Below are 9,149 nucleotides of genomic sequence, written 5' to 3'. Positions count from 1 at the left end.
CTGTAAATAATCAGGGAAGGAGCGCACAGGAAGCGAACCATGAGGGTTTTTTCAGGGAAGAATGAAGCTACGCTCACTGATCTGTGACAGTGGACAGGAAATTGTCAGAGGGAATGGTATACATATTGCAGCAGGCCACGCCCCCTGATCAGTGACGTTTGTCCCAGAAGGCAGCGGGGCATTCAGGAGCAGCGGAGATGCTGCGAGTACTTGTAAAAGCACACGAGGCGGTGCCACAGAAGAGCTGTAAAGAATCAGGGAAGGAGCGCAGGGAACGTGAGCCATGTGGGGCTACAGAGGAGCCGTAAAGAAGCAGGGAAGGACCGCAGGGGAAGCGAGCAACGAGGGACCACAGATGAGCCGTAAAGAAGCAGGGAAGGAGCGCAGGGGAAGCGAACCACAAGGGACCACAGAAGAGCCGTAAAGAATCAGGGAAGGAGCGCAGGAGAAGCGAGCCACGAGGGGCTATAGAAGAGCCATAAAGAAGCAGGGAAGGAGCGCAGGGGAAGTGAGCCATGAGGGGTCACAGAAGAGCCATAAAGAAGCAGGGAAGGATCGCAGGGGAAGCGAGCCACGAGGGGTCACAGAAGAGCCATAAAGAAGCAGGGAAGGATCGCATAGGAAGCGAACCACGAGGTGCCACAGAAGAGCTGTAAAGAATCAGGGAAGGAGCGCAGGGAACGTGAGCCACGAGGGGCCACAGAAGAGCCATAAAGAAGCAGGGAAGGATTGCAGGGGAAGCGAACCACGAGGGGCCACAGAAGAGCTGTAAAGAAGCAGGGAAGGATCGCAGGAAAAGCGATCCACGAGGGGCCACAGAAGAGCTGTAAAGAAGCAGGGAAGGAGTACAGGGGAAGCGAACCACAAGGGACCACAGAAGAGCCGTAAAGAATCAGGGAAGCAGCGCAGGGGAAGCGAGCCACGAGGGACCAGACGAGCTGTAAAGGAGCAGGGAAGAAGCGCAGAAGAAGCGAGCCACGAGGGGCCATAGAAGAGCCGTAAAGAAGCAGGGAAGGAGCGCAGGGGAAGCGAGCAACGAGGGGCCACAGAAGAGCCATAAAGAATCAGGTAAAGAGCGCAGGGGAAGAGAACCAAGAGGGGCCACAGAAGAGCTGTAAAGAAGCAGGGAAGGAGCACATGGGAAGCGAACCACAAGGGACCACAGAAGAGCCGTAAAGAATCAGGGAAGGAGCGCAGGGGAAGCAAGCCACGAGGGACCACAGACGAGCTGTAAAGAAGCAGCGAAGAAGCGCAGGGGAAGCGAGCCACGAGGTGCCACAGAAGAGCTGTAAAGAATCAGGGAAGGAGCGCAGGGAACGTGAGCCACGAGGGGCCACAGAAGAGCCATAAAGAAGCAGGGAAGGATCGCAGGGGAAGCGAACCACGAGGGGCCACAGAAGAGCTGTAAAGAAGCAGGGAAGGAGCGCAGGGAACGTGAGCCATGTGGGGCTACAGAGGAGCTGTAAAGAATCAGGGAGGGAGCGCAGGGGAAGCGAGCAACGAGGGACCACAGATGAGCCGTAAAGAAGCAGGGAAGGAGCGCAGGGGAAGCGAGCAACGAGGGACCACAGATGAGCCGTAAAGAAGCAGGGAAGGATTGCAGGAGAAGCGAACCACAAGGGACCACAGAAGAGCCGTAAAGAAGCAGGGAAGGAGCACAGGGGAAGCGAACCACAAAGGACCACAGAAGAGCCGTAAAGAATCAGGGAAGGAGCGCAGGGGAAGCGAGCCACGAGGGACCACAGACGAGCTGTAAAGAATCAGGGAAGAAGCGCAGGGGAAGCGAGCCACGAGGGGTCACAGAAGAGCCATAAAGAAGCAGGGAAGGATCGCAGGGAAAGCAAACCAAAAGGGACCACAGAAGAGCCATAAAGAAGCAGGGAAGGAGCGCAGGGGAAGCGAGCCACGAGGGGTCACAGAAGAGCCGTAAAGAATCAAGGAAGCAGCGCAGGGGAAGCGAGCCACGAGGGACCAGACGAGCTGTAAAGAAGCAGGGAAGAAGCGCAGAAGAAGCGAGCCACGAGGGGCCATAGAAGAGCCGTAAAGAATCAGGTAAAGAGCGCAGGGGAAGAGAACCAAGAGGGGCCACAGAAGAGCTGTAAAGAAGCAGGGAAGGAGCACATGGGAAGCGAACCACAAGGGACCACAGAAGAGCCGTAAAGAATCAGTGAAGGAGCGCAGGGGAGGCGAGCCACGAGGGACCACAGACGAGCTGTAAAGAAGCAGCGAAGAAGCGCAGGGGAAGCGAGCCACGAGGGGCCACAGAAGAGCCATAAATAATCAGGGAAGGAGCGCAGGGGAAGTGAGCCACGAGGGACCACAGACGAGCTGTAACGAAGCAGGGAAGGAGCGCAGGGGAAGCGAGCCACGAGGGGCTATTGAAGAGCCATAAAGAATCAGGGAAGGAGCACAGGGGAAGCGAGCCACAAGGGGCCACAATAGAGCCATAAAGAATCAGGGAAGGAGCGCAGGGGAAGCGAGCAACGGAGGGGCCATAGAAGAGCCGTAAAGAAGCAGGGAAGGAGCGCAGGGGAAGCGAGCCACGAGGGGCCATAAAGAAGAAGGGAAGGAGCGCAGGGGAAGCGAGCCACGAGGTGCCACAGAAGAGCCATAAAGAATCAGGGAAGGAGCACAGGGGAAGAGAACAACAAGGGACCACAGAGCCATAAAGAATCAGGGAAGGAGCGCAGGGGAAGCGAGCCACGAGGGACCACAGAAGAGCCATAAAGAATCACTGAAGGAGCGCAGGGGAAGCGAGCCACGGGGGGCTATAGAAGAGCCATAAAGAAGCAGGGAAGGAGCGCAGGGGAAGCGAGCCACGACGGGCTATAGAAGAGCCATAAAAAAAGAAGGGAAGGAACGCAGGGGAAGCGAGCCACGAGGTGCCACAGAAGAGCCATAAAGAATCAGGGAAGGAGTGCAGCGGAAGCGAGCAACGAGGGACCACAGATGAGCCGTAAAGAAGCAGGGAAGGAGCGCAGGGGAAGCGAGCCACGAGGGACCACAGAAGAGCCATAAAGAATCAGGGAAGGAGCGTAGGGGAAGCGAGCCACGAGGGGATATAGAAGAGCTGTAAAGAAGCAGGGAAGGAGCGCAGGAGAAGCGAGCCACTAGGGGCCACAGAAGAGCTGTAAAGAAGCAGGGAAGGAGCGCAGGGGAAGCGAGCCACGAGGTGCCACAGAAGAGCCATAAAGAAGCAGGGAAGGAGCGCAGGGAACGTGAGCCATGTGGGGCCACAGAAGAGCTGTAAAGAATCAGGGAAGGAGCGCAGGGGTAGCGAACCACAAGGGACCACAGAAGAGCCATAAAGAATCAGGGAAGGAGCGCAGGGGAAGCGAACCATGAGGGGCTATAGAAGAGAAATAAAGAATCAGGGAAGGAGCACAGGGGAAGGGAACCACAAGGGAACACAGAAGAGCCGTAAAGAATCAGGGAAGGAGCGCACGGGAAGCGAGCCACGAGGGGCCATAGAAGAGCCATAAAGAAGCAGGGAAGGAGCGCAGGGGAAGCGAGCCACGAGGGGCCATAAAGAAAAAGGGAAGGAGCGCAGGGGAAGCGAGCCACGAGGGGCCATAAAGAATCAGGGAAGGAGCGCAGGGGAAGCGAGCCACGAGGGGATATATAAGAGCTGTAAAGAAGCAGGGAACGAGCGCAGGGGAAGCGAGCCACGAGGTGCCACAGAAGAGCTGTAAAGATTAAGGTAAGGAGCGCAGGGAACGTGAGCCATGTGGGGCCACAGAAGAGCTGTAATGAATCAGGGAAGGAGCGCAGGGGAAGCGAGCAACGAGGGGCCACAGAAGAGCCATAAAGAAGCAGGGAAGGAGCGCAGGGAAAGCGAGCCACGAGTGGCTATAGAAGAGCCATAAAGAATCAGGGAAGGATCGCAGGGGAAGCGAACCACAAGGGACCACAGAAGAGCCATAAAGAATCAGGGAAGGAGCGCAGGGAATGTGAGCCACGAGGTGCCACAGAAGAGCTGTAAATAATCAGGGAAGGAGCGCAGGAGAAGCGAGCCACGAGGGGCTATAGAAGAGCCATAAAGAAGCAGGGAAGGAGCGCAGGGGAAGTGAGCCATGAGGGGTCACAGAAGAGCCATAAAGAAGCAGGGAAGGATCGCAGGGAAAGCGAACCAAAAGGGACCACAGAAGAGCCATAAAGAAGCAGGGAAGGAGCGCAGGGGAAGCGAGCCACGAGGGGTCACAGAAGAGCCATAAAGAAGCAGGGGAGGATCGCAAAGGAAGCGAACCACGAGGTGCCACAGAAGAGCTGTAAAGAATCAGGGAAGGAGCACAGGGAACGTGAGCCACGAGGGGCCACAGAAGAGCCATAAAGAAGCAGGGAAGGATTGCAGGGGAAGCGAACCACGAGGGGCCACAGAAGAGCTGTAAAGAAGCAGGGAAGGATCGCAGGAAAAGCGATCCACGAGGGGCCACAGAAGAGCTGTAAAGAAGCAGGGAAGGAGTACAGGGGAAGCGAACCACAAGGGACCACAGAAGAGCCGTAAAGAATCAGGGAAGCAGCGCAGGGGAAGCGAGCCACGAGGGACCAGACGAGCTGTAAAGGAGCAGGGAAGAAGCACAGAAGAAGCGAGCCACGAGGGGCCATAGAAGAGCCGTAAAGAAGCAGGGAAGGAGCACATGGGAAGCGAACCACAAGGGACCACAGAAGAGCCGTAAAGAATCAGGGAAGGAGCGCAGGGGAAGCAAGCCACGAGGGACCACAGACGAGCTGTAAAGAAGCAGCGAAGAAGCGCAGGGGAAGCGAGCCACGAGGTGCCACAGAAGAGCTGTAAAGAATCAGGGAAGGAGCGCAGGGAACGTGAGCCACGAGGGGCCACAGAAGAGCCATAAAGAAGCAGGGAAGGATCGCAGGGGAAGCGAACCACGAGGGGCCACAGAAGAGCTGTAAAGAAGCAGGGAAGGAGCGCAGGGAACGTGAGCCATGTGGGGCTACAGAGGAGCTGTAAAGAATCAGGGAGGGAGCGCAGGGGAAGCGAGCAACGAGGGACCACAGATGAGCCGTAAAGAAGCAGGGAAGGAGCGCAGGGGAAGCGAGCAACGAGGGACCACAGATGAGCCGTAAAGAAGCAGGGAAGAATTGCAGGAGAAGCGAACCACAAGGGACCACAGAAGAGCCGTAAAGAAGCAGGGAAGGAGCACAGGGGAAGCGAACCACAAAGGACCACAGAAGAGCCGTAAAGAATCAGGGAAGGAGCGCAGGGGAAGCGAGCCACGAGGGACCACAGACGAGCTGTAAAGAATCAGGGAAGAAGCGCAGGGGAAGCGAGCCACGAGGGGTCACAGAAGAGCCATAAAGAAGCAGGGAAGGATCGCAGGGAAAGCAAACCAAAAGGGACCACAGAAGAGCCATAAAGAAGCAGGGAAGGAGCGCAGGGGAAGCGAGCCACGAGGGGTCACAGAAGAGCCGTAAAGAATCAAGGAAGCAGCGCAGGGGAAGCGAGCCACGAGGGACCAGACGAGCTGTAAAGAAGCAGGGAAGAAGCGCAGAAGAAGCGAGCCACGAGGGGCCATAGAAGAGCCGTAAAGAATCAGGTAAAGAGCGCAGGGGAAGAGAACCAAGAGGGGCCACAGAAGAGCTGTAAAGAAGCAGGGAAGGAGCACATGGGAAGCGAACCACAAGGGACCACAGAAGAGCCGTAAAGAATCAGTGAAGGAGCGCAGGGGAGGCGAGCCACGAGGGACCACAGACGAGCTGTAAAGAAGCAGCGAAGAAGCGCAGGGGAAGCGAGCCACGAGGGGCCACAGAAGAGCCATAAATAATCAGGGAAGGAGCGCAGGGGAAGTGAGCCACGAGGGACCACAGACGAGCTGTAAAGAAGCAGGGAAGGAGCGCAGGGGAAGCGAGCCACGAGGGGCTATTGAAGAGCCATAAAGAATCAGGGAAGGAGCACAGGGGAAGCGAGCCACAAGGGGCCACAATAGAGCCATAAAGAATCAGGGAAGGAGCGCAGGGGAAGCGAGCAACGGAGGGGCCATAGAAGAGCCGTAAAGAAGCAGGGAAGGAGCGCAGGGGAAGCGAGCCACGAGGGGCCATAAAGAAGAAGGGAAGGAGCGCAGGGGAAGCGAGCCACGAGGTGCCACAGAAGAGCCATAAAGAATCAGGGAAGGAGCACAGGGGAAGAGAACAACAAGGGACCACAGAGCCATAAAGAATCAGGGAAGGAGCGCAGGGGAAGCGAGCCACGAGGGACCACAGAAGAGCCATAAAGAATCACTGAAGGAGCGCAGGGGAAGCGAGCCACGAGGGGCTATAGAAGAGCCATAAAGAAGCAGGGAAGGAGCGCAGGGGAAGCGAGCCACGACGGGCTATAGAAGAGCCATAAAAAAGAAGGGAAGGAACGCAGGGGAAGCGAGCCACGAGGTGCCACAGAAGAGCCATAAAGAATCAGGGAAGGAGTGCAGCGGAAGCGAGCAACGAGGGACCACAGATGAGCCGTAAAGAAGCAGGGAAGGAGCGCAGGGGAAGCGAGCCACGAGGGACCACAGAAGAGCCATAAAGAATCAGGGAAGGAGCGCAGGGGAAGCGAGCCACTAGGGGCCACAGAAGAGCTGTAAAGAAGCAGGGAAGGAGCGCAGGGGAAGCGAGCCACGAGGTGCCACAGAAGAGCCATAAAGAAGCAGGGAAGGAGCGCAGGGAACGTGAGCCATGTGGGGCCACAGAAGAGCTGTAAAGAATCAGGGAAGGAGCGCAGGGGTAGCGAACCACAAGGGACCACAGAAGAGCCATAAAGAATCAGGGAAGGAGCGCAGGGGAAGCGAACCATGAGGGGCTATAGAAGAGAAATAAAGAATCAGGGAAGGAGCACAGGGGAAGGGAACCACAAGGGAACACAGAAGAGCCGTAAAGAATCAGGGAAGGAGCGCACGGGAAGCGAGCCACGAGGGGCCATAGAAGAGCCATAAAGAAGCAGGGAAGGAGCGCAGGGGAAGCGAGCCACGAGGGGCCATAAAGAAAAAGGGAAGGAGCGCAGGGGAAGCGAGCCACGAGGGGCCATAAAGAATCAGGGAAGGAGCGCAGGGGAAGCGAGCCACGAGGGGATATATAAGAGCTGTAAAGAAGCAGGGAACGAGCGCAGGGGAAGCGAGCCACGAGGTGCCACAGAAGAGCTGTAAAGATTAAGGTAAGGAGCGCAGGGAACGTGAGCCATGTGGGGCCACAGAAGAGCTGTAATGAATCAGGGAAGGAGCGCAGGGGAAGCGAGCAACGAGGGGCCACAGAAGAGCCATAAAGAAGCAGGGAAGGAGCGCAGGGAAAGCGAGCCACGAGTGGCTATAGAAGAGCCATAAAGAATCAGGGAAGGATCGCAGGGGAAGCGAACCACAAGGGACCACAGAAGAGCCATAAAGAATCAGGGAAGGAGCGCAGGGAATGTGAGCCACGAGGTGCCACAGAAGAGCTGTAAATAATCAGGGAAGGAGCGCACAGGAAGCGAACCATGAGGGTTTTTTCAGGGAAGAATGAAGCTACGCTCACTGATCTGTGACAGTGGACAGGAAATTGTCAGAGGGAATGGTATACATATTGCAGCAGGCCACGCCCCCTGCTCAGTGACGTTTGTCCCAGAAGGCAGCGGGGCATTCAGGAGCAGCGGAGATGCTGCGAGTACTTGTAAAAGCACACGAGGAGGTGCCACAGAAGAGCTGTAAAGAATCAGGGAAGGAGCGCAGGGAACGTGAGCCATGTGGGGCTACAGAGGAGCCGTAAAGAAGCAGGGAAGGACCGCAGGGGAAGCGAGCAACGAGGGACCACAGATGAGCCGTAAAGAAGCAGGGAAGGAGCGCAGGGGAAGCGAACCACAAGGGACCACAGAAGAGCCGTAAAGAATCAGGGAAGGAGCGCAGGGGAAGCGAGCCACGAGGGGCTATAGAAGAGCCATAAAGAAGCAGGGAAGGAGCGCAGGGGAAGTGAGCCATGAGGGGTCACAGAAGAGCCATAAAGAAGCAGGGAAGGATCGCAGGGAAAGCGAACCAAAAGGGACCACAGAAGAGCCATAAAGAAGCAGGGAAGGAGCGCAGGGGAAGCGAGCCACGAGGGGTCACAGAAGAGCCATAAAGAAGCAGGGAAGGATCGCAAAGGAAGCGAACCACGAGGTGCCACAGAAGAGCTGTAAAGAATCAGGGAAGGAGCGCAGGGAACGTGAGCCACGAGGGGCCACAGAAGAGCCATAAAGAAGCAGGGAAGGATTGCAGGGGAAGCGAACCACGAGGGGCCACAGAAGAGCTGTAAAGAAGCAGGGAAGGATCGCAGGAAAAGCGATCCACGAGGGGCCACAGAAGAGCTGTAAAGAAGCAGGGAAGGAGTACAGGGGAAGCGAACCACAAGGGACCACAGAAGAGCCGTAAAGAATCAGGGAAGCAGCGCAGGGGAAGCGAGCCACGAGGGACCAGACGAGCTGTAAAGGAGCAGGGAAGAAGCGCAGAAGAAGCGAGCCACGAGGGGCCATAGAAGAGCCGTAAAGAATCAGGGAAGCAGCGCAGGGGAAGCGAGCCACGAGGGACCAGACGAGCTGTAAAGGAGCAGGGAAGAAGCGCAGAAGAAGCGAGCCACGAGGGGCCATAGAAGAGCCGTAAAGAAGCAGGGAAGGAGCGCAGGGGAAGCGAGCAACGAGAGGCCACAGAAGAGCCATAAAGAATCAGGTAAAGAGCGCAGGGGAAGAGAACCAAGAGGGGCCACAGAAGAGCTGTAAAGAAGCAGGGAAGGAGCACATGGGAAGCGAACCACAAGGGACCACAGAAGAGCCGTAAAGAATCAGGGAAGGAGCGCAGGGGAAGCAAGCCACGAGGGACCACAGACGAGCTGTAAAGAAGCAGCGAAGAAGCGCAGGGGAAGCGAGCCACGAGGTGCCACAGAAGAGCTGTAAAGAATCAGGGAAGGAGCGCAGGGAACGTGAGCCACGAGGGGCCACAGAAGAGCCATAAAGAAGCAGGGAAGGATCGCAGGGGAAGCGAACCACGAGGGGCCACAGAAGAGCTGTAAAGAAGCAGGGAAGGAGCGCAGGGAACGTGAGCCATGTGGGGCTACAGAGGAGCTGTAAAGAATCAGGGAGGGAGCGCAGGGGAAGCGAGCAACGAGGGACCACAGATGAGCCGTAAAGAAGCAGGGAAGGATTGCAGGAGAAGCGAACCACA

This window comes from Anomaloglossus baeobatrachus, chromosome 3 (genome assembly GCF_048569485.1).
Source record: "Anomaloglossus baeobatrachus isolate aAnoBae1 chromosome 3, aAnoBae1.hap1, whole genome shotgun sequence".
Classification (NCBI taxonomy): domain Eukaryota; kingdom Metazoa; phylum Chordata; class Amphibia; order Anura; family Aromobatidae; genus Anomaloglossus; species Anomaloglossus baeobatrachus.
This window is presented reverse-complemented; position numbering follows the sequence as displayed.